Raw genomic sequence first — 25,616 nt, 5'->3', positions numbered from 1 at the left:
TCATAGATACAGGACTATACCGGTTATCTATTTCCTTTTTAATGAGTTTTGATACTTTTAGTCTTCCATGGAATTGGTCTATATCACATAAGTTTCCAAAAATTATGGGCATAGTGATGCTTTGCGGATTCTGTTATTATTTTGTAATATGTGTGGGATCAGCAATGGTACTTTCTGTTTGAGTCATAATATTAATAATCTAAGTTTTCTTGTTTTTTTTATGATCCTCACTAGAAGTATAGCAATTGTATTGATCCTGTTTTAAGAACAAGATTTGTTTGTTTTCTCTATTGTTTTTCTGTTTTCTGTTATTAATTATATCGACCTGCTCTAATTTATTCTATTTTATTCTTTCTGCTTGTTTTAGTTGTAATTTGATTCTTTTCTTCAGTTTCTAGTTTTCCTAAGTAGAATATTAGGTTAACAAATTTAAATCTTTCTAATATAAGGCTTTAATGTTATAAATTTCCCTCTAAGCACACATTTAGTTGTATTCCCCCAAATTTTGATATGTTTTACTTTTATTCTCTTTCATTTTTTAAATTAATACACTTTTTAAGAGCAATTTTGAGCTTACAGAAAAATTAAGCATGTAGCACAGAGAGTTCTATCTGTACCTATAATTAACCCAAACACACACACACATGGTTTACCCTAGTTTTTTTTGTTTGTTTTTGTTTTTGTTTTTGAGATGGAGTTTTATTCTTTTGCCCAGGCTGGAGTGCAATGGTGTGATCTCAGCTCACTGCAACCTCTGCCTCCCGGGTTCAAGCAATTCTCCTGCCTCAGCCTCCCTAGTAGCTGGGATTACAGGCATGTGCTACCATGCCTGGCTAATTTTATATTTTTAGTAGAGACGGGGTTTCTTCATGTTAGTCAGGCTGGTCTCGAACTCCCAACCTCAGGTGATCCACCCGCCTCGGCCTCTCAAAGTGCTGGGATTATAGGCGTGAGCCACACTGCCCCCAGCCAGATTACCCTAGTATTAACATCTTGGATTAGTGTGGTACTTTTGTTACAGTTGATAAGCCAATATATACATTATTTTAACTAAAGTTCATATTTACATTAGGATTTATTCTTTGTATTGTATATTCTATGAGTTTTGACAAACTTACCATGACCTGTATTCATCATTACTGTATACTATAAAAGAATTTTACTGCCCTAAAAATTTCTGTGCTCTGTTTTTCTCTCCATTCCTTCCCCCAAATCCCTGGCAATGACTGAACTGTTCACTGTGTCTGTAGTTTTGCCTTTTCCAGAATATCAGGTAGTTGGAATCATGTAGTATGAAGTCTTTTCAAATTGGCTTCTTTTACTCAGCAATATGCATTTAAGTTTCCTTTATGTATTTTTACAGCTTGATGGCTCAAACTTTTATCACTGAATAATACTTTTTACCTTTTTCACTGAATAATAATTCACTATATGGATGCACCACAGTTTATCCTTTATCCATTCACCTATTGAAGGACATCTTGGTTGCTTTCAATTTTTGGTAATTATGAATAAAACTGCTAAAATATTTTGTGTGCAGGTTTTTGTATGGACAGAAGTTTTCAACTCATTTTGGTAAATACCAAGGGCTATAATAGCTGGATCATATGGTAAGCATATGTTTAATTTTGTAAGAAACTGCCAAACTCTCTTCCCAACTGGCTGTGTGGGAAGTGACCATTTGTATTACCAACAACAATGAATGAGAATGCCTGCTGCCCCTTATCCTTGCCAGCATTTGATGTTGTCAGTGTTTTGGATTTTAGCCATTTTAATAGATGTATAGGAATAACTCATTGTTGCTTTAATTTACACTTTTCGAATGACATATGATGTTAAGAATCTTTTCATATGCTTATTTGTCATCTTTTCATTTTATTTGGTGAGCTGTTCATATCTTTTGCCTGTTTTCTCAAATTGGTTTGTTTTCTTATTGTTGAGTTTTAACAGTTCTTTGTATATTCTGGATGCAAGTCCTTTATCAGATCTGCAAATATTCTCTCCAAGTCTGTGGCTTCTCATTTTATTTTCTTAACAGTGTCTTTTTCTGAGCAAAAGTTTTTAATTTTAATAAAGTCCAACTCATCAACTTTTTCTTTCATGGATCGCCCTCTTGGCATTGTGTCTAAAAAGTCATCACCAAATTTAAGGTCGCCTAGATTTTCTCTTACACTGTCTTCTACAGGTTTCATTGTTCTGTGTTTTACATTTAATCTCTGGTCTATCTTAAGTTAATTTTAGAGAGAAGTGTGAGATCTGTGTCTAGATTTTGTTGTTGTTGCTGTTGTTTGTGATGTCTATTTCTTCCAGCACCATTTGTTGAGAAGACTATCCTTTCTCTATTGAAATGCTTTTTTGCTCCTTTGTCAAAAAAATCAGTTGTCTCTATTTAAGCCTTTTCTGGGCTCTCTGTCATGTTTCATAATCTAGCCATTCTTTCATTGTCTTGATTACTGTGGCTTTATAGTCTTTAAATCAGGTAGTGTCAGTCTGCTGACTGTTTTTCTCTTTCTATATTGTGTTGGCTGTTCTGGTTTTTTGCTTTTATATAAAACTTTAAAATTAGTATGTTGATATCTACAAAATAATTTGCTGGAAATGTTACTGGGATTGCATTGAATCTCTATATTTAGTGGGGGGAAACTGACATCTTGATAATATTCCATAAACATGGAATATCATTCTGTATATTTAAATCTTCTTTGAGTTGTTTCATCACAGTTTTACAGTTTTTCTTATATAGATTTTGCACATATTTTTATAAATCTGGTACTTTTTTGTTAGGTTTATACTTATAGTTTAGTGTCAATGTAAATGATAATGTATTTTTAATTTCAAATTTCAGTTGTTCATTGCTGGTAGATGAGAAAGCAATTGACTTCGCATATCAACCTTATAACTTGCAATCTTGCTTTAATCACTTAGTTGCAGGGGTTTTGTTTTTGTTGATTTTGTGAGATTTTTCTACATAGACAATCATGTTATCTTTGAACAAAGTTTTATTTCTTCCTTTACATATACCTCCCTTCCATTTCCTTTTCTTGTCTTAATGCATTAGCTAGGACTTGCAGTACTATGTTGAATAGGAGTGATTAGAGGAGACATTCTTTCTTTTATTCTGATCTTCATAGTAAAGCATCTATATATTCTCACCATTGAGTGTGATGTTAACTGTAGAATTTTTTTAGATGTATTTTATCAATTTAAGAAAGTATCTCAATATTTCTACTTTGTTGTTCTTGTCATGAATGGGTGTTGGATTTCCCTAAATGCATTTTCTGCATCTCTTGAGACAATCATATGGTATTTCGGACTGCATACCTGGAATAAATACCACTTGGTCATGACATATAATTTGTTTTACACTTTGTTAAGTCCAGCTTACTAATATTTTGTTGAAGGTTTTTCTCTTCATTCTCTTCTAGTTCAAAATATTTTAAAATTTCTCCTGAGATTTCCTTTTGACCAAGGAGTTATTGATAAGCGTTTTTACATTTCCAAATATTTAAGAATTTTTCAGATATCTTGTTATTGCTTTTTATTTTATTTTATATGGTACACAGACTTTTTTATGGTTTTTATTCTTTCAGATTTATTTTTAATTTTTAAAAATATGCTTTTAATTGTTTTTGTACTGATCTGGAATATGGTATATCTTAGTGAATGTTTCGTGTTTTTCCTGCTGTTATTGGGGTTGCTTTACACATCGATTTGGTTCAGTGGGTTATGAATGTTTTTGGTTATCTAACATTACTATTTTTTGCCTGCTTGTACTGTCATAGCAATTACTGAAAAAGATGTGTTGAAGTCTCTAACTGTAATTATAGATTTGTCTATTCCTGTTTTCAAATCTACCAGTTTTTAGCTGTATGTAACTTAAATCCTGTTGTTAAGTCATTTCATAGTTTTTCATTCTTAAAGGATAATACCAGAATATACTTATATTTCTGAGTTGATGGTTTTTTTTTAAATCTTTCTGCATTTTAACTATGTTACTCCATTTTTTTTCTGGTTTGCATGATTTTGGAAATTTTTCAACCATTATTTCTTCAATTATTTCTTCTCTAAAGTCTTTTATTTCTTTCTGGATTTTCTAATTACTTATATATTAATTCACACAGCTCTTTAGTTTTGTGGATGGCTTTTCTTCCTTTTCCTTTTTTTCCTTCTTGCCTTTTAGTTTAGGCCATTTTTATTGTACTTTGTACATTTCTAAGCTCCCCAGTTCTTTGTTCAGCTGTGTTGAGTGTAATGAAGAACCTGTGGATGGTGTTCTTCACATCCTTAGCTGTGTTTGGTTATTTTAACTTCCCTGTATGATAGTTCCTACGTTTGTGTCATATCTGGGTTTGGTTCTGATTGTTTTGTCTCTTCAAATTATGCTTTCTCTTTCCTTTTTGTTTGTTCTACAGTTTTTCTGTTGGAAGTCAGATATATTTGTAATAAATTAGACATTGAGTAAATAGTTTTCATGCTTTGAGATAAGCATGAATGGGTGTTGGATTTCCCTAAATGCATTTTCTGCGTCTTCTTCTCCTAGGCCCATGTATAGGATGGGTTTTGCATTAGTGAACTTATAGGTTGGGCTGGGTTTGGAGTTTGTTGTTGCCGGGGTTATCCACAGTGTATACGAAAGCTCAGATTCAGCTTATTCAAAGATGCCTGGCTTGTCTCATCACTGCGCTGGGGCCTTCCCTTTGTGCCGCTTCCCAAAGAGTCTGCCTCTTGCTGCTCTCTGAGTTATACCCCACTGTGGTTCTTATTCTACACCTGTCATGGTGCGTGTGGGTTGTAGGACATATATGTTCTCTCAACAATTACTGTTTTGACCTGCATACCTGTGGTGTGGTTAATTGATCATAAATTCCTTAAGAATTAAAGCATCTTTGATTAGAGTCTTTCTAAGTAGAAATACCCTAAGTCTACTAGGCAGAAACGTGACATAAGTTGCTCTACAGGGATTTTTAGAATTTTTTTTTCCCAGTTCCTAAACCCAAGGACAGTTCACAAAACTAAAGTTCTCTGATTGAGGGAGATGCTTGTTTGTTTTGAAGGATGACCCTGACTGACAGCTACACATACACATGCGACTCTATACCTTCCCCAGAAGGACTTGCTGCTATCTGCCAGAGTTACTGTGCACTGGAAAGGAAAATATTCACATGCTGATTTCTAGGTCCCCAGAAAGTCAGTGTGGTCCATGATTCAGAGTGCGTGCCATAGTTCCTAGAAGGGAAATACAGTCTTAACTTGAATTCAACTCATACTGGCTCCTATGGTACACACACCTTGAGGTAAGTTTCTGAGCCCAAAATGTAATTGGGACTAGTTATGCTTAGTAACATGCGGAGTTCTCACATTAGCTTCCGGGTGTGTAATGAATGTGATTTTAGTAGGAAAGACCTTTGAATGCCGACTCTCCAAGTTATTAACAAAGAAATACCACGTTCCAGGGGAAATTTCGGAGATTAATGCCACCATAAAGCTCTTGAAAAATAAAGGTATTGTGATTCCCAGTATAGTCTATGTAACTCTCCTTTATGACGACTGCAATAAATTGTAAAGATCTTGGAGGGTGATCAGGGACTGCTGGACAATTAATCAGATAGAGATGCTGCTCAGAATATAATATTCTAGCTGGAGTAAATCAGTGAAGTCCCTGGTACCTGCCATTTGGCTGTTGACCTAACGTTTCCCCACCTAAGTCTTATCAGCAAAGATAATTGTTTTATGCAGTTTGCTTGTGACAAGAGCAGCCATATACCTTTGGTGTCTTAACTCCAGGCTAGCTTTGCTTTCCTATTCTCTTTTGGTGTATTGTTTTGAGGGACTCTGATTTTGCTAATTATCCGCAAAACCTCACACTGATCCATTGCAATAATGTCATCATACTACCTGGATCTTCAAAGTAGGAGGTAGCAAGCAGGCTTAGTTAGACCCATGCATATCCCAGGCTGAGAAATAAGTCCTACAAAAGTTTAGGGGTATGACATATTAGTGAGATATCCAGGGACATATGAAAATAAGAATTAAAAACAAAAATTTTTTTAAAAACTTTTTTTTGTTTTTACCTCTTTAAAGAAAAGGAAGTGCAAAAGAGTGAGGCTGCAGAAGACTCAGCAAATTGAAACTTAACAGGCATTTAAATGGAAAAACTCCTCAAAACCTGTGAAGGTTAATGAGTTTTCACATAACCTGTTTATCATGGAGAAAGTAATTTTCTCACGTATTATCATGTCCACAAAGACAAGACTTATCTTCAAATATCTTCAGTTACATTAGGGGCCAAGGTTGGAATTATTTTTGTTAGAGAATCAGCAACTGACAGGGAATTCTGATGGTTTTATTATATCTGGTGTACATCCATGTACAACGTATTTTTTTGAAACTGTGTGGAATGCTTACCCATGGGGGCCATAAGAGGAGATATCAGTTTTGCCCCAAATCGCCCACATCAGGAATTGCTTCCATCTCTGCTTTCTTGGCTTTACTAGGTTTGGAGGCTCTGGTGATATGGGGAAATGCTTCCAGCAGAGAACAAAGTCATGGTCATGGCGGTGTGAAACTGAGACCACCCACTTAGGGCTTTATGTGCTGCGGGAATCACATGCAGATGAGGTGGGTGGGTGAACCGTTCAAGGTGCTGTAGCTTTCAGGTAAGTATGACTGAATCAACATCTCCTTGTTATGATCCTGTAGCTGATGGGACTCAGTCATTCCCCTGGGACAGAACCTTGGTTTTTTGTACAGACACAGAAATACTTGATGTTGACGAAGAAAAGTGGTGGGCTATGCTGGGCCATCTGCTTTTGTCCTTCCAGACCCACCCTCCACCGTCAGCATGCCTCTGTCCCCAGGATGGGCTGGGCTTGTGGGTGGTGCAAGGAGAGAGTGGTATTACGCCACTGGATCCCTCCATGCCAGGCTCCTGGGGTGGCAGTGACTTCTTTTCTCTTCTGGAAGCACAGCTTCTTATGTCTTTCTTTTAGAACAGTAGTTTCCTTGCTGAAGTTTCCTCTTTCCAGCTGCTGGCCCTGGAAAAAGTGCCAGCAAAGTCCCTCACAGTTCTTTGCTGTTTTCCATTACTGTGCCTGTGTTATTGTAAATTATCGTTGCATTTAAGCTTTTTCTTCAGTGTGCCACCTATGTCCTGTCAGGAGACTGAAACAATATCAGAATATCAGAAAATATCAGAATATGAAAGTGACCGTTAACAACAACAGTTACAAAATCACTTTCTGACAGCCTGGAGTTTTCTGAGCTCTCCTTCACTGGAGTTTTTCATTAAGGTTGGTTTACATATGATCTCAAACCATAGACGGACTACAGAACTAAATAAATCAGTTAAGTTGGGTGGTTGCCCCTAAGAGCTGCACAGAGAAACTCAGATAGCTGATGGTCAATGGACTAAATGAGTTTCACTGTTTTTCTAATGCCAGCACAGACTTTTATGGGTTCCCATCTGGCTCGCGGACTCAATTTTATGAGTTTTCTTTTAACCAAATATGTGTGCTGTAGTCACTTTTGAGACTCTGGTTTTGGGAGTAACAGGCTCTGGTATTTTTTGTAAGGCAGGTAAGACAATGCCATGTCACACCGTGATCTCAAGTCTGAATGAAGAGAATGCAGATCCGGAAACAGACATAGCTGATGTATTCTATCTTCATTGTAAAATACAGTGCAGAGATGCTGGTCAGGACTGAACAAGAAGGCCAGGCGCAGTGGCTCATGCCTATAATCCCAGCACTTTGGGAGGCCGAGGTGGGAGGATCGTTTGAGCCAAGGAGTTTGAGAGCAGCCTGGATGGCCTCGAGAGACCTCATCTCCACCAAAAAAAAGTATAATAATTAGCCAGGTACAGTGGCATGCACCTGTAGTTCCAGTTACTAGGGAGGCTGAGGATCCAGAAGTTAGACATTTCAGTGAGCTATGATCATGCCACTCCACTCCAGCCTGGGCAACAGAGTGAGACCCTGTCAGCAACAACAAAAAGAATGAATAATAACAGAAATTTAGAAATACATTTAGTAGAGACAATAGCAGTGTGGAAGATGAAGGATGGATCAGACTGTTTGATATGTAATACTTCTTTCTCCTTAACGGCTTAGGATAAGATAGGGTGGAAGGGGCTAGAAGTGTATTGAAAAGAAAGATTAAGCAAAGCCAGGGTTAGAACCTGTAATACTACACTTTGTTAAATCAGCAAGTGAATCTTATGTAATCATATAAGATTTTGTTGTCTGATCTTTAGTTTTCTATGTCACAAAATATTTTTGGTATTTAGAGCAGTGTCTGATATATGGTAATTCTGAATAGCTATTTGTCTTGTGGAAGAATGATACTTCCACTTGAAATTATAGAAATGAGCTTAGCAATTCCTGTTGTGATCAGCATAGCTATGTCACATTATAGAAAATATTGGCCAGGCGCAGCGGCTCACATCTGTAATCCCAGCACTTTGGGAGGCGGAGGCGGGTGGATCATGAGGTCAGGAGTTTGAGACCAGCCTGGCCAATATAGTGAAACACTGTCTCTACTGAAAATACAAAAAATTAGCCAGGTGTGGTGGTGGGTGCCTGTAATCCCAGCTACTTGGGAGGCTGAAGCAGGAGAACTGCTTGAACCTGGCAGGCGGAGGTTGCAATGAACCCAGATGGCACCACTGCACTCCAGTCCAGGCGACAGTGGGAGATTCCATCTCAAAAAAAAAAAAAAAGAGAAAGAAAGAAAGAAAATATTAATGAATATGTGAAGCAGCTGACTTCTGTTTATTATGGCAGAAAGGGTGTCAGAAAGAACTAAACCCTCTCACATGTGTAACCAAAACTCTGGCCCAGGCATATGAGAGGCTCTTCATGTATGCCAGCATGTGGGGGAAGGGAGGCAGGCAGTCAAGGAAGAAAAGGTTTCCTCCTGGCTACTCAAAGCCAGATGACCAAGGGAGACTTGAATTTTCTCCAGCTCTTCGAAAGACTAGACTCAATTCCATTTCTGATTTCATTATACTTTTTCATGCATTAGCCTCATCACCCTGGACAGCACAGTCATTAAGCACTTGCTCAACCAGAGAGCCAAGCGAAGGTTCCTGCATTGTACAAAGCCATTGTCTTTGGCCCCAGTGATTCTACAAGGTGGTGGATATTCGTTATTTTTACATTCCATTTGTGTATGTTTTATTTCTGTCATTGTGACTGTACACCGTGATTTCACTGGAGCTGCAGGAGCCTCTTGTGGATGAGAAGTGTAGCCCTGCAGTGGCTCTCCTCTTTCTCCAGGGAGAGTCGGGTGGCCCACACTGCTTGTCCTGAGATTCCAGACAGAGCCCACCTCCTGCTGTGTGGTCACTAAGTAGCCTGCCAGGCTCTGCTGCCTTCTCAGTGGTCACACTCATGCAACGAGAGACTTTGAGAACAGAAGTGACTAAACACATTATTTGCCCGCATAAAATTTATTTTGCAATGGGATTGGCAAAAATGTATCTAACTTGCCAAATTTTCTGAAATGGATCTCTTAATTTGAGATGTTTCTGAGTAGCCTGGGAGGTGCAGTTCTATCTGAATCTCAGAAGATTGCATGTTTACATCTGTTTTCAGATAAGTAGTAAAAATGCCAGGCATTTTAATGGAAAGTCACCTGTCACTAATGAAATAGATGATTTACTCTTTTATCTTGAGCACTGGTAACCATGGCAGTACATCTCAATTCTTGTAGAACATTATTTCTAAGATAATTCCTCAAGGCTATTTAGACTTAGCACATCTTACAGACTACAATTTTGTACCATAGTCTTTTAGAGGAATCCGTGCTTAATCATTTTAAAATCCTCAGATTCAGGAGGTATATAGGACCAAACCATAGGAATTAGGAGGATGTCAATAAAAACTGTTGTACATATCTTTTCACAGTTAGAAAATTCTCAGCCATGACTCTGCAATAGACTGTCCTGGGAACTCTAAAAATGCTTACGCCTGGGCCCTCACTGTATCAGAATGTCTGAGGTAGGGAGAAGTCTGCCTCTTTTCTCAAAGATCCCCTGGTGATTCTAATGCACAGCCAGGAATAGTACATTTAGCTTTTCTGCAAAGAAATGGATCAAGAGATTAAATTGTAACACCCAAAAACCCTTGCCAATTTTCCATGAACATACCACAGTCATGTTCTCTTCCATTAGTGTATGTACGGAGACCAGGAACTAGGCATTTTCTGACAAGTAATTACCTTCCATGGAGAAGATAAGGGTGTCAATAGTGAGACGGTGATGAAGTGAAGGCCAGGGTATCACGAACACCATATCTTAGTTCATCTGCCTTCCTCGGCTGTAAGCAGAATGTCATTCTGAAAATAGCACAATCAAGTGAGATACCTTGAGCAAAAAAAAAAAAAAAGACTGAACTGCCTTCTCAGCAGATCGCCTTTCCTGGTACATGATTGGTTTCTATTATCAACTATAAATCAGGTTTGATTTCGAGCTATGTTCTGCTTATATCAGGACTTTTCAGTTACTCCATCAGAATTCCTCAATATGATTTTATTTTTAAAAGTTAATTCAGCAAGTGTGTTTCTGGGAACCTACCGTAATCATTCTTGCTCTTATTGCAAATATGTTTATGTGTATATATATACTTTTTTTCAATTCAAAAACCCATGGAACTCCCTTTAACTGTAACCACTAAAATGTCAGTAACTGCAGTAACTATCTGAATTGATGAGACTCTCAACCGAAACCCAGTCTTTCTGACATATAAACTGTCCAATAACAGGATTGATTGACAGCTTTCATAAGAGGAGCTTCCACATGCATCACCAGGCCGCGCACTTTGAATTGCAGCCTTGTCAAAAGATGCTCTAAAAAGACTGATTGGTTCTGATTCACCTAAAAAAGGAGACTTGCCAGCGTGCATCAAAATACAGAGAAAAGTGGAGTATCCTCACCCAGCACTCTCTATGCTCTATTTTGTAATGTTAATACCAAGGAGAGTTTACCCGTAAACTGTCAAAAGTTAAACAGATTTCTTTCTTTCTTTTCCTTTTTTTTTTTTTTTTTTTTTTTTTTTTTTTTTTTTTGACTGAGTCTGACTTTTGCCCAGGCTGGAGTGCAATGGTGCAATCTCGGCTCACTGTGGCCTTCGCCTCCCAGGTTCAATCAGTCCTCCTGCCTCAGCCTCCTGAGTAGTTGGGATTACAGGCATGCGCCGCCATGCCTGGCTAATTATTTTGTATATTTAGTAGAGATGGGTTTTCACCACATTGGCCAGGGTGGTCTTGAATTCCTGACCTTGTGATCTGCCCACCTCAGCCTCCCAGAGTGCTGGGATTACAGGCATAAGCCACCGCACTGTCCCTAGATTTCTTAAGGCAGACAAGAGTCAGCCTCAGGAGAAGGATTAGCCTTTTGAGAAGAACTGCTTGGACTTAAGGGACTATGGTTACATCCAAACCCCACTAGAAATATTCCCACTAGATTTTAAAACAGGACTTATTTTGTTTCTTAATTAAACAATATATTCAAAAGAGAACAGGATTATCCTTCCACAAAGAATGAAACAGTGATGCTTCTTGCCTGACGTCTTCCTCTGGCCTTAGACCATGCTATGCAGCAGAGGCTTAAAAACGGTTGGGGCAACTCCTGCTTCAGTGAGAATGTCTAAAATTCATGTCCACAGAAAGGTATACAGACCAGGCATGTACTCTTCACAGCGAGTATGTTATCAAAAATTGCAGTGCCAGGTTTTTCGAAATGTTAATCCTTTAAGAAGAAAAAGATTTGGCAGCACCATGGGTAATATAAAATGAGCGGCGATAGGTGACCCTAGAATAAATGAAAGAAGCGACATTTTTTCCTTAGGGTGGTATGCATTCATGGAGAGTATGTAACTTAGGAATAACAGCAGGGGAACCAAAGCAAAACTCCAAGACCGCATGGAAAGATAGGCTACATTACGCTTGACAACATTCAGCTCATAGTGCAGACCTATGTAGAGCAGCCAAACTGGGATTGTTTTATGTTTCCAAATTGCCAGGACTCTTTGTGTTGTAAAAATCACAAAGATGATGAGGATGATAGGTAACGTGTATTAGATGCATAATATGCACAGGCTCTGTTCTAAGAACTTCACTGGTGATAACCCTATTTAATCCCTTAACAACTGTAGGAGGCAGGTGTTATTATCTCCATTTTACAGGTAACTGAGTCTCAGGGACATTAACTTTTTTCTTTCTTTCTTTTTTTTTTTTTTTTTTTTTTTTTTTTTTTTTTTTTTTTTTTTTTTTTTTTTATCAGAATGCTTTAGCCAAGCATCGTGACTCACTCCTGTAATCCCAATACTTTGGGAGGCCAAGGCGGGCAGATCACCTGAGGTTAGAAACTCGAGACCAGCCTGGCCAACATGGTGAAACCCCATTTCTACTAAAATTCCAAAAATTAGCTGGCTGTGGTGGCTCATGCCTGTAATCCCAGCTGCTGGGGAGGCTGAGGTGGGAGAATCACTTGAACCCCAGAGGTGGAGGTTGCAGTGAACCGGGATGGTGTCACTGCACTCCAGCCTGGTGACCGAGTGAGACTTCATCTCAAAAAAAAAAAAAAGGAAAAAAAAGGAATGCTTTATTAGTCAAAACCACACACTATGAAAATGCTTTAAAACGCAAGAGGATGTGATGTGAAGACATAAAGAACAACTGCACAGTGACACATGGCTATCAGAACACACTAAGAATCCACACTGCCTCTACTCTTTACCTGGTAAAGGAAGGACTTAGGCCACCTCCTCCTCAGCACACTCCTCAGACTCTCCCTCCTCCTCAGCACACTCCTCAGACTCTCCCTCCTCCTCAGCACACTCCTCAGACTCTCCCTCCTCCTCAGCACACTCCTCAGACTCTCCCTCCTCCTCAGCACACTCCTCAGACTCTCCCTCCTCCTCAACTGTGGCATCCTGGAACTGTTGGTACACATTAATGTCCCTGAATCTCAGTTACCTGTAAAATACCTACCTGTCCTATCATATAACTAGTAATGATAGGAATAGGAATAAAACCCAAATAGAAATCCTGCATCTATGCTAACCTAAACAGCAACTGTACTGTAAAATACCTGCAGTCTACCTTGCTTTGAAGAAATAGAGCAGGCTGGGCATGGTGGCTCATGCTTGTAATCCCAGCACTTTGGGAGGCCGAGACAGGCAGATCATGAGGTCAGGAGATCGAGACCATCCTGGCTAACACGGTGAAACCCCCATCTCTACTAAAAATGCAAAAAAAAAAAAAAAAAAAAAAAAAAAGCCAGGCACGGTGGCTGGCACCTGTAGTCCAAGTTGCTCTGGAGGCTGAGACAGGAGAATGGTGTGAACCCGGGAGGCGGAGTTTGCAGTGAGCCGAGATCACACCACTGCACTCCAGCCTGGGCCACAGAGCGAGACTCCATCTCAAAAAAACAAAGAAAAAAGAAATAGAGCAAAATTGTGCACACAAACGAACGGTACTTTCCTGTATGTGCAGCCGGCGTGGCACCTGGCCACACTCCCCCCAAGTCCTGTCCTTGGCCACTTCTCCACCCACGTGCCCACAAATCACACAACCTTCCACATAATCATTGTTATGTAAAGATAATCAGTTCCTGAAGCTCAAGTATTTTTCCTGAGAAATGTCTCTCTTGCAGTATTTAGACAGTAGGTATTATTTGTAATCGAATCTGGCATTCTGGTAAAAGTTACTTGACATGGCCCCAAGAAGTAATAAGCATGCGCAGATTCAAGAATTTCTCCTTTGTCCACATTTCAGGTGCATTTTTCAGATGCTCCACTTAAAGGGACACCATTAATGCTCTGTGGGTGTATCCTCTGCCTTTCCAGATCGAAAGAAAGGCTGTGCAATCTGTTGCCACCATCATTCTGGGGTCACAGATGTGGCTCAGAGCAACAAACTAGATGACCGCATCACAGAGTGAGGGAAAGAGACTGGTCCACCTGGTCTTCGTCCGTGCGCCGCAGGCTGTGCAGGAAGCTGGAGAGCTGTGACCACCTCCAACGCATCAGGCCACATGCCCAAGAGAGCAAGTGGCAGGTCCCCGGCACATTGTCATCACAGCCTCACTCCAGAGCTGCTTCCTGGGGATTTAAGTCAGGAAAAAAAGCAAACAAAATGTTAATCCTATAAGAAGAAAAAGATTTGGCAGCACCATGAGTACTACAAAATGAGTGGCGGTAGGTGACCCTAGAATAAATGGAAGTGCTGTGTTCCCATTTATCCATCCATTCATTCTACAAATATTTACTGAGCATGTGCCATGAGCCCAGCAGACATAGCTCCTGTCGTCAGTATGCTCAAAGATTACTGAGGGCGTAAATAAGAAAATCACCTGTGTCATTTACGGGCACAGAAGGGGCACTCCTAACCCAATACCAACAAAGCCATTCTTAAAGAGGCCACCTGAGAACTGAATCTTGAGGGACTGGTAGTGGTAGCCAGGACCCCAGGCAGAGGTGCTGTCCAGATGAGGATGAAGCAGGTGAAATGCTTGAACAAACACGACCTGCTAAAGAAGCTTTTATGAGACTGAGGCTGAAGAGTCATGTGAGGCTGTGTTTGGGGGAGAACAAAACAGTGGGACCAGATAATGAAGAGCCTTGTGAAAGAAGTCACCTTAAAAACAACCAGGCTGCAGTGAGCCGAGATCGCACCGCTGCACTCCAGCCTCGGCGACAGAGCAAGACTCTGTCTCAACAAACAAGTCCTGAAGAATATTACAAGGGAGAAGAGCACTATCTAATGTGTACAATTCTGAAATAACTGCAGAGCCTATGCAGAAGTGATTGACAAGTGAGAAACGCATTTTAGAGGATTATTACTTTGGCATAGAGAAAAATCCTGTTGAGGGTTGAAACTGGAGAACGTAGTGGTGGTGACAGATTGGAACACAGCAACTGACATGATACGTGGGATCAAAGAGGAAGGTTGACTCACAGGTGGAGCTGGTACCTGAGTGGGAGATGGCGGTGCTAAGGGAAGAAGTATGTGGGGACTGAGGATGGGGATAATAACACTACAACTTCAGTTTAGGGTAGAATGCTCAAATGGTTTGTAAGAGGTTGAGATGACTCTAAAATACCGTGTCTAAAATTAAAGAAGGAGGACAGAGTTAGAGAAATCTGGATTTTTTTGTTTTTTGCAATAAATCATGGATTAAGTCACGAGGGTAAATATGTTGGACAAAGTAAATGTTTTCTCACACTGTCAAGATCCAAAGGCAGAACCCTGAGGAACACCAGCCTTTACATGGCACCAAGAAAGATAAGGCAAAGGAAGATTGGTTGAAAAAATAATGGCCTGAGTGGTTGGAAGAAAGCCAGCAGAGTGTCGCAGAAAGCAGGGGAGGCCTTCCAACTTTTGCTCAACCTTGTAAAGCACTGAGGTCACAAGAACAATCACCACTGCAAAATCAGGAGAATCTGGCACATGCCAACAGATACAGGACTCAAGAGTTGCTTACCTGGAGTGAAGGCCTCAGATGCCAGACGCGAGTAGGAACACTTAATAACAATTCAGATGATTTCCCAGAGGCTGAGGCGCTCCCGGGGCCTGCAGTCTGAGGGAAGCTCCTGCACTTTCCCAGGCTTTGCCTCTAGGACCTCCACCAGGTTTTCACAGGAGGATCCAAGAGAGCTCTCAACATGACCTGGCAGGGGGTGGGAGGACTAGCCATCGTGAGCCCTCCCAAATCCTTCCACAAGCAGATGGCCGTTCTGAAACCTTGTTTTGGTTGGGGGAGGAAGCCTCTTCCCCATCTGGGCTGCTTTAGCTTTCTTGTCACACCAAAGGGAAGAAAAAGTCACAGTCAATGAGGAGAGGACACCAAGAAAATAGCCTGGGGATGCTCAGCGCCTTGGGGGCCACTCCAAAGACACTTCTGAGGGACACATCCCTGAGTCACAGGTCCAGTGAAAGACCGACATGTAATCAGAAGATGAGAGAATGCCTTTCTCCCTCAGGTAATGCCATCAAACCAACAATCCTCCATTAATAACAGTGGATTGCAGTTTAAAGAGCTGCAAGGCACACAGTCTCTAAGGAGCAGTACAAAGAGAAACCCCAAAGCCAGAAGGAGAAAAAAAGCAAGCCCAGTAGAATCCTTGGAAGGCTCTGCTACTCTACCTACATCAGACATGAACCACAGCCCAGCAGATATTCAAATTACACACTAAAGGCATTCATCTCAGTCACTGTTACTCTATAAAACATGGGCCAATTTCTGGGCCAGGTGCAGTGGCTCATGCCTGTAATCCCAGCACTTTGGGAGGCTGAGGCGGGCAAATCCCAAGGTCAAGAAATCGAGACCATGCTGGCCCACATGGTGAAACTCCGTCTCTACTAAAAATACAAAAAAATTAGCCGGGTGTGGTGGCGGCACCTGGAGTCCCAGCTACTCAGGAGGCTGAGGCAGGAGCATCGCTTGAACCCGGGAGGCGGAGCTTGCAGTGAGCCAAGATCGTGCCACTGCACTCCAGTCTGGTGAAAGAGCGAGACTCTGTCTCAAAAAAAAATAATAATAAATGGGCCAATTTCTGTAAATATTAAAAGCCATGCCAATAGGCAAGAATAAACACAGTCTGAGGGCACTAAGTAATTATCAGAACAAGGCTCAGATAAGACACAGATGTCAGAGTTATCAGACGAGGAATTTAAAATTCCTGTGACTGCTACAGTTGAGATACGGTTTGTGCCACCAAATCTCTGTGGAAACTTGATCCCAGACATCGGAGGTGTGGCCAGGTGGGAGGTGTTTGGGCCGTAGCAGACCCCTCATGAATAGATTAGTGCTTTATTTGAGGATGGGTGGATTGAGTGAGTTCTTCATTAGTTCTCTCAAGAATTGGTTGTTAAAAATACACTGGCCCTCAAAACAACAAAAATAGAGCTAGCATATGATCCAGCCATCCCATTGCTAGATATGTAGCCTAAAGAGGAGAAATCAATACGTCACAGAGATATCTGTGCTCCAGTGTTCACTGCAGCTCTATTTAGTATAGCTAGGATTTAACGCAACCTGGCTGGGTACAGTGGTTCACGCCTGTAATCCCAGCACTTTGGGAGGCCAAGGCGGGCAGATCACCTGAGGTCAGGAGTGCGCCACCAGCCTGCCCCACATGGTGAAACCCCATCTCTACAAAAAATACAAAAAATTAGCCAGGTGCAGTGGCATGTGCCTATAATCCCAGCTACTCAGGGGGCTGAGGCAGGAGAATCGCTTGAACCCAGGAGGTGGAGGTTGCAGTGAGCCAAGATCATGCCACTGCACTCCATCCCAGGTGACAGGGTGAGACTCAGTCTCAAAAAAAAAAAAAAAGAAAGAAAAAAAAGATTTAAAGCAACCTAAGTGTCCATCAACAGATGAATGGATAAAGAAAATGTGGTATATATACACAATGGAGTGCTATTCAGTCATAAAAAGGAATGAGATCCTGTCATTTGCAACAACATGCAGGAAACGAGGTTATTATGCTAAGTGAAATAAGCCATGCACAGAAGGACAAACTTCACATTTTCTCACTTATTTGTGGGAGTTAAAATTCAAACGAACTCCTGGGGACAGAGTGTAGAAGGAAGGTTACCAGAGTTTGGGAAGGATAGTGAAGTTGGGGTAAGTGGTGGTGGGGGAAGTGGGGATAGTTAATGGGTATAAAAATATAGTGGCCGGGTGCAGTGACTCACGCCTGTAATCCCAGCACTTTGGGAGGCCGAGACGGGTGGATCACGAAGTCAGGTCTTTGAGACCATCCTGGCTAACACGGTGAAAACCTGTCTCTACTAAAAAATTAGCTGGGCATGGTGGCAGGTGCCTGTAGTCCCAGCTACTTGGGAGGCTGAGGCAGGAGAATCGCTTGAACCCAGGAGGTGGAGGTTGCAGTGAACAGAGATCGCATCACCATACTCCAGCCCGGGCAACAGAGACTCTGTCCCACCCACCAAAAAAAAACATACATATATGTATGTATGTATAGTTAGAGGCTGGACGCGGTGGCTCATGCCTGTAATCCCAGCACTTTGGGAGGCCAAGGTGGGCAGCTCACAAGGTCAGGAGTTCAAGACCAACCTGGCCAACATGGTGAAACCCTGTCTCTACTAAAAAAAAAAAAAAAAAAAAAAAAAAAAGACAAAAAGACAAGCGTGGTGGCAGGCACCTGTAATCCTAGCTACTCGGGAGGCTGAGACAGGAGAATCGCTTGAACCTGGGAGGCAAAGGTTGCAGTGAGCCGAGATTGTGCCACTGCATACCAGCCCTGGTGACAGTGAGAGACTCTGTCTCAAAAAAAAAAAAAAAAAAAAAAATATATATATATATATATATATATATATAGAGAGAGAGAGAGAGAGAGAGAGAGAATAAGATCTAGTGTTTAGTAGCACAATGAGGTGACTGTAGTCAATAATAATAACTTAATTATATATTTTTAAATAACTAAAAGTATAATTCAATTGTTTGTAACACAAAGGATAAATGCTTCAGGTGGTGGATAGCCTATTTACACTGATGTGATTATTACACATTCTATGTCTATATCAAAATATCTCAGGTACCCCATAAATATATACACCTACTATGTACCTGCAAAAAATTAAAAATTAAAAAAATAGCCTGGCACCTCTCCCTCCCACACCAGGTGATCTCCAGATAGACCAGTTTCTATTTGCCTTCCACCATGAGTGGAAGCAGCCTGAGGCCTCACCAGAAGCAGATGCTGGTGTCATGCTTCTTGTTCAACCTGCAGAACCATGGGCCAAATTATCCTCTTTATAAATTACCCGGCCTTTGCTATTTCTTTATAGCAACACTAAATGAACTAAGACAAGGACTAATACGGTAAAGGTACTAATGGAAAAAGTAAATAACATAAAAGACCTGATAGGAATGGTAGCAGAGAGATGGAAGCTATAGAAATCAAAAAGAAACGCTAGGAATCAAAAGTAATAGAAATGAAGAATAACTTTGACAGGCTCATCTGCGGACCCAACACAGCTGAAGAAAAAATCAGTGAACTTGAAGATAGGTCAATAGAAAGTTCACAAATGGAAACATACACACACACACACAGAAATACAAATAACAAAAGAAAACTTCCCAGCGCTGTGACACAATATGAAAAGGTGTGACATGCACATTCTTGGAGCACCAGAAGGAGCAGAAACAGAATGGGGCAGAAGAAATCTTTGAAGAAATTATGACGAAGGAGTTTCAAAATCAATGACAGGTACCACATCACAGATTCAGGAAGCTCACAGAATAACAAGCAGAGTACACAATTTTTTTTAAAAAACTAGAAAACACATATTCAAACCATAAAGAAATAGACAAAATTTTGAAAGAAGACAAGGGAGAAAACACCCTATCTACAGAGGAACAAGAATACAAATAACAGCAGACACCATCCGAGAAAGAAAAGATTGGAGTAAAATATTTAAGAAAATAAAAACCCTGCCAATGTAGGATTTGATATCCAATAAATTTTATATCTTATTTTTCATTAAAAGTGAAGGAAAAATATTTCTCAGCAAAGAAAATCTGATCCAGTTCATTGAGAGTAGACCTACCATATAACAGATGTTAAAATGTCTTCAGGCTGGCCGGGTGTGGTGGCTCAAGCCTGTAATCCCAGCACTTTGGGAGGCCAAGATGGGCGGATCACGAGGTCAGGAGATCGAGACCATCCTGGCTAACACGGTGAAACCCCGTCTCTACTAAAAAATACAAAAAACTAGCCGGGCGAGGTGGCGGTGCCTGTAGTCCCAGCTACTCGGGAGGCTGAGGCAGGAGAATGGCGTCAACCCTAAAGGCGGAGCTTGCAGTGAGCTGAGATCCGGCCACTGCACTCCAGCCTGGGCGACAGAGCGAGACTCCGTCTCAAAAAAAAAAAAAAAAAAATGTCTTCAGGCAGAAGGAAAATGATATAGGTCAGAAACTTCTTCTCACAAAAGAGAGAAAGTATCAAAGGGAAGAAATGAAGGTAAAATAAATTATTTCACTTTTCTATTCTTAACTGAGCTAGAAGATAACTGTCTGTTTGAGGCAATAATACTAACATATTGAAGTTGACAGCATATAGATAAGTGAAATGAATAACTTCATAAGGGATGGAAGGGAAATTGGAAATGCTCTGTTGTAAGGCACTAGCACTACACATGAAATAATGCTATTTGAAGGTGGAGTTAGATTATTTTAAAATGTATGTTATAAACCCTAGAACAATCAATGCAAGAAATTTATAAAGAAAGTATCATTGATATATAAAGAAAGAAGGCAAAATGAAACTATATAAAATATGCAATTTAAACCCCTAAAGGCAGAAAAATGGGGAGAAGAAAAAAGAACAATGTAATACAAAACAATTACTAAGATTCAGGTTTCAATCCAACTATATTCATTACTACTTTAAACATTAATGGTGAAAATATACCAGATAAAGGACAGAAATTGTCAGACTGGATGTATAAAAAAGACCCAACATGTACTGCTTAAGAAAACTCACATTAAATGTAAAACTCAAACAGGTTACAAGTAAGTGAATTGAGGAACATATACTATGCCAACACTAATCAAAAGAAAGCCAGAATAGTTATATTGCTTTAAGACACTGCTGAGTTTAGAACAATGAAGATTATCAGGGATGAAGAGTGACATTACATAATCATAAATGAGATCAATTCTAAATGAGAAGACATAACAGTCCTAAAGTGTACGCACCTAAAAACAAGCACCAAAATATATGAGGCAAAAACTTGTACAACTAAAAAGAAAAACAGACAATTTCACAATTATATTTGGAGACTTCAGTCACTGATAAATCAAGAAAGCAGAAAATGAGTAAGGATGTAAATGATCTGAACAGCACTATCCATCAACTTGATCTAACTGACATTTACAGAAACTTCTTTCAACATCAGCAGCATACATATTCTTTACAAGTGCACCTAGGACATTCACCGAGATGGACCATACTATGAGTTTAAAACACAACTTAATGCATTAAAAACAACAGAAATCATACAAAGTACAATCTAAGAGCTCAATAGAATTAAACTAGAAATCCACACCAGAAAGATATCTGGAAAATTCCCAAATTTTAGGAAGTGAAAAAATCTATGAGTCGAAGGGGTAGCAAGAGAAATTTTAAAAAGTATTTTAAACTAAATGAAAATGAAAATGTGGCTTATCAAAATTGATAAAATGCAGCTTAGATCATGATTAGAAGGGATTTGTAGCATTAAGCGCATATATTAGAAAAGAGAGATCTAAAATAAATAATCCAAGCTTCTACCTTAGTAATAAGAGACAGAAAAGATCAAATTAAACCTAAAACAAGCAGAAGGAGCTAAATAATAAATATTAGAGTTAAAAATCAAAAAACTTGGAAACAAAAGCAGTCGAGAATTCCACGAAACCAAACGATGGTTGAAAAGATCAATAAAATTGACAGTTCTTTACCCGGACTAATCAAGAAGGAAAATAGAGAAGGCATTAATTACCAATTACTACTGATTCCAGTTATTAGAAGAAGAATAATTAAAATAATAATAAAAGCTATCAACAACTTTCATCCCCTAATGGTAATTTAGGTAAAAGGGACCACTTCCCTAAAAGACGCAAACTACCAGACTCGCATGGAAATAGACAACCTGAGTAGCCCACATCTCTCGATGAATTGAATAACCAACATAATGTGTAAAGAAAGGAAGAAAGTTGGAGGATTCACATTACTCGATTTCAATACTTACTGTAAAGCCGCAGTAATAAGGACAGCAGTAATATTTTTATATTGTTATAAAAATAGGCATATTTATCAACGGAACATAGTAGGGAGCCTGTGCAAACAGACCCACATAAATACAGTTAACTGATTTTTTTAGAAAGGTGCTAGAGCACTTCAATGGAAAGGACAGTGTTTTCAACAAATGGTGTTAGGGAAATTGAATGTCCATATACAAAAATATGAGCCCTGACATGGACCCTATACCTTACACAAAAATCACCCAAAATGGATTATAGACCTACATTAAAATTGAAAGCTGTAAAATTTATAGAAGAAAATACAGGAGAAAATTAGTATGACCTTGTGTTTGGTGACAAGTTTTTAGATTAGACAACAAATGCATAACCCATGAAAGAAAAAATTAATCAATTAGACTTTACTAAAATTAAAAACTTTTCCAGGTTGTGGAGAAAAGGGAAGGCGTATACACTGTTTATGGGAGTGTAAATTAATTCAGCCATTGTGGAAAGCAGTGTGGTGATTCCTCAAAGAGTTAAAAACAGGACTACCATTCAACCCAGCCTTCCCATTACTAGGTACATACCCAAAGGGATATAAATCCTTCTGTCATAAAGACACATGCACACGAATGTTCATTGCAGTGCTATTCATAATAGCAAAAACATGGAATCAGTCTAAATGCCCAACAATGATAGATTGGATAAAGAAAATTTGGTACATATGTACCACATAATACTATGCCATCATAAAAAAGAACAAGATCATATCTTTTGCAGGAACATGGATGGAACTGGAGGTCATTATTCTCAGCAAACTAAGGCAGGAACAGAAAAGCAAATACCACATGTTCTCACTTATAAATGGGAGTTAATGATGAGAGCACATGGACACGAGGGGAAACAGACACTGGGGTCTAGTGATGAGAGTGGAGGATGGGAAGAGGGAGAGGAACAGAAAAACATAACGAATGAGTCCTAGGCTTAGTACCTGGGTGATGAAATAATCTGTCTAACAAACCCCCATGACACAAATTTACCTATATAACAAACCTGCACATGTACCCCTGAACCTAAAATAAAAGTTAAAAAAGTTTCCACTGCCAAAAATACTGTTAAGAGAATAAGAAGACAAGGCACGCCGTTGGAGAATGTGTTTGCTAATCACATATCTGACAAAGGTCTTGTATCCAGAATAAATAAAATATCCTCAAAATTAACAATAAGAAAACAATTGAATTAAAAATGAGCTGAAGTCTAAATGATGATGTGTTTTTATATCGATTTCATTGGATTTATCCTATTTGGGATTCTCTAAGCTTCTTGAGTTTCTAGGTTTATGTCTTTTACCAAATTTGGGGAGTTTTCAGCTATTATTTCTTTAAATATTCTTTCAGTTCCACTCTTATTCTTTTCTTCTGCAATTCCAATGATACAAATGCGGGGATATTTATTATTATCTGACAAGCCCAGAGGCTCTACACCTTTTTTCCCAGTCTTTCTTTTGTTCAGATTGGGTGAATCTTTTGATCTTTTTTCATATGTACTGTCATCTCCAGTCTACTTTTGAGCACATCTGCCAGCTTTAAAAACATTATTAAATTCTTCAGTTCTATAATTTCCACTTGGTTCTTTTTTATGACTTCTATTTCTCTGCTGACAAATTCTTATTTTTAAAATTTGCCCCAAGATAATTTTGTAATTGCTTATTGAAGCATTTTATGTTGGCTACTTTAAATTCCTTGCCAGATCATTCCAGCTTCTAAGTCGTCTTATTGCTGATATCAGCTGATTGTCTTCTTATTCTGGTTGTGACTTTCCTGGCTTTTGGCATGACAAGTGATCTTTAATTGTGTCCTGGCATTTGAGATTTTATATTTTGAGACCATAAATGCTATCTTAGCTTCTTCATTGGCAGGCAGTCTCACTGTTCAGCACAGAGGTCCCATAGATGCTATCTTAGCTTCTTCATTGGCAGGCAGTCTCACTGTTCAGCACAGAGGTCGCGGCCTATTTTTGTGGGCCGTGGTTCCAGTGAAAGCAACGTTTTCAAAGCCTTTCCAGTGCTGTTCCAGTTGGCTTGGTTTATGTGGTGCTGCTGTGGCTCCCATGGGCTCCCCTGGTGCTTCCTGAAGTCACAGAGAGCCCTTCCCAGGCAGGACTTCCTGGAGAAGAAGGGAGTCTCTGGCCTGAGGGAATAAATGACTTCTCAGGCCACTTGCTCCAGTGGGATTCCCACTGCAGTGCTGTTCACTACCCAGTTCCTCTGTGGGAGAGAGTGGAGTCTCAGGCCAGGAGACAGAGGCTTTCCGGAGGCTCTCTTGGGTGATTGTTGTGGCTGAAATTTCTGTGCCAGCACTTCCTGGCCACCTGGTGTCTCTCCATGGGGGAGGGAAGTCTTAATTCTGCCACTGGCAGGAGTCAAGGCTTCCTGGGCTGGGCACTTGTGACAGGATCCCCTTCCCAGGACTTCCTGGCCATCTGCCCAGAGTCTGCCAGTAGGGAAGGCCCTGTCTGAGAAGGCGTGTCCCCTGGCTGCTTTTTGTTAGCAGGGCTCTTTACAATTGCACCATTCTTTGACTCTTTGTATATCCTATACACAATAAAGTGTTCAAAATAAAGGTAGCCATTGTACTAACATTGTACTAATTATCACAAAGTCAACACCTGTGGGAACACTTCCCAGATCATGGCATAGAATATTGCCACCAACCTGGAAACCACCAGTGTTTACTACCAATTACTCCTCCACCCCCCACCAGCCCCTCACCTATTTCTCCTAAAAGCTAACTGCTATCCTGATTTTCTGGTAATGACTTTCTTGTTCTTTTTTGTTTTACGGCCTAAGCTTATATCCCTAAACACTTTATTTAATTTTGTCTGTGTTTTGAACTGCATGTACTCTCTTTTTTTCATGAGGTTTTTGTTGAACATTGTGTTAGTAAAATGTATGTGTATGGATGTTATACTGTATCTTTTCAGAGGGGATATATACATATTATATACATATATATAGACACACTCTATATACATATGTGAGTGTGTGCATATGTTTAGAGAACGGTGTGAAAGGATTCATATCATATTGATGATAGTGATACCTCTAAAAAGGGAACTAGAAGTGTCAAAAGCTTTGGATGAACTTCAAGAGCTATGCTTTATCAGTTTTGTTTTTTTTTTTTTTTTTTTTTTTTTTTTTTTTTTTTTTACTGAATGAACTGCTTTACAATTCCCAGAAAGATAATAGAACTAAAGTTTAATCTCTTTAATTCTCTTTGAGAATGTGTTGAGTCTTTGACTTCAGTTACACACCATATCACTGCTTTAAAGGCCACATGAAACCTCGGCACACTGATGTAAGAGTAAGCTGGTTCCTAGCTCTGTACAAATGGAACCTTCTTCATTGTAATAAGGGTTTTGAGCTCTCTTCAAGCGCATACAGGTGCCAGGGAGAGAACTCACATTAGAGAAGCGTCGGAAGAACTGGGAAAGAAGAGTGACACACGAGCTGGCGTGCAGCCTTATATTAGGGATGCAGTAGGGAGTAGTGGGCTCTCTGGCAAAGGGGAAAGCCCCTGCGCATTTGAAGCAGCAGCAGCTACTCAGCTGCAGCCGACTTTGCCTTTAAGAACGTGGACCAATTGTTGCCTGAATCGGCTTCTTCTTTCTCCTGATATTTTAGCTGCCAAGGAATCTTGGTACCGACTTGGACCCGGCATTGCTGGCCCCCTACACTGCTTACTGTTGCTGTTGGCTCCATGGTTAGGTTAGTTTCCTGTCAATTCATTTCCTGTCTTCCTCTTTTATGTATTTCTCCAATAGCGAGTTCTTATCACACCCCACAGCTAAGCCTAGTAAAATC

Source organism: Rhinopithecus roxellana, chromosome 5 (assembly GCF_007565055.1).
Source record: "Rhinopithecus roxellana isolate Shanxi Qingling chromosome 5, ASM756505v1, whole genome shotgun sequence".
Lineage (NCBI taxonomy): Eukaryota > Metazoa > Chordata > Mammalia > Primates > Cercopithecidae > Rhinopithecus > Rhinopithecus roxellana.
Note: the sequence above shows the minus strand (reverse complement) of the source record.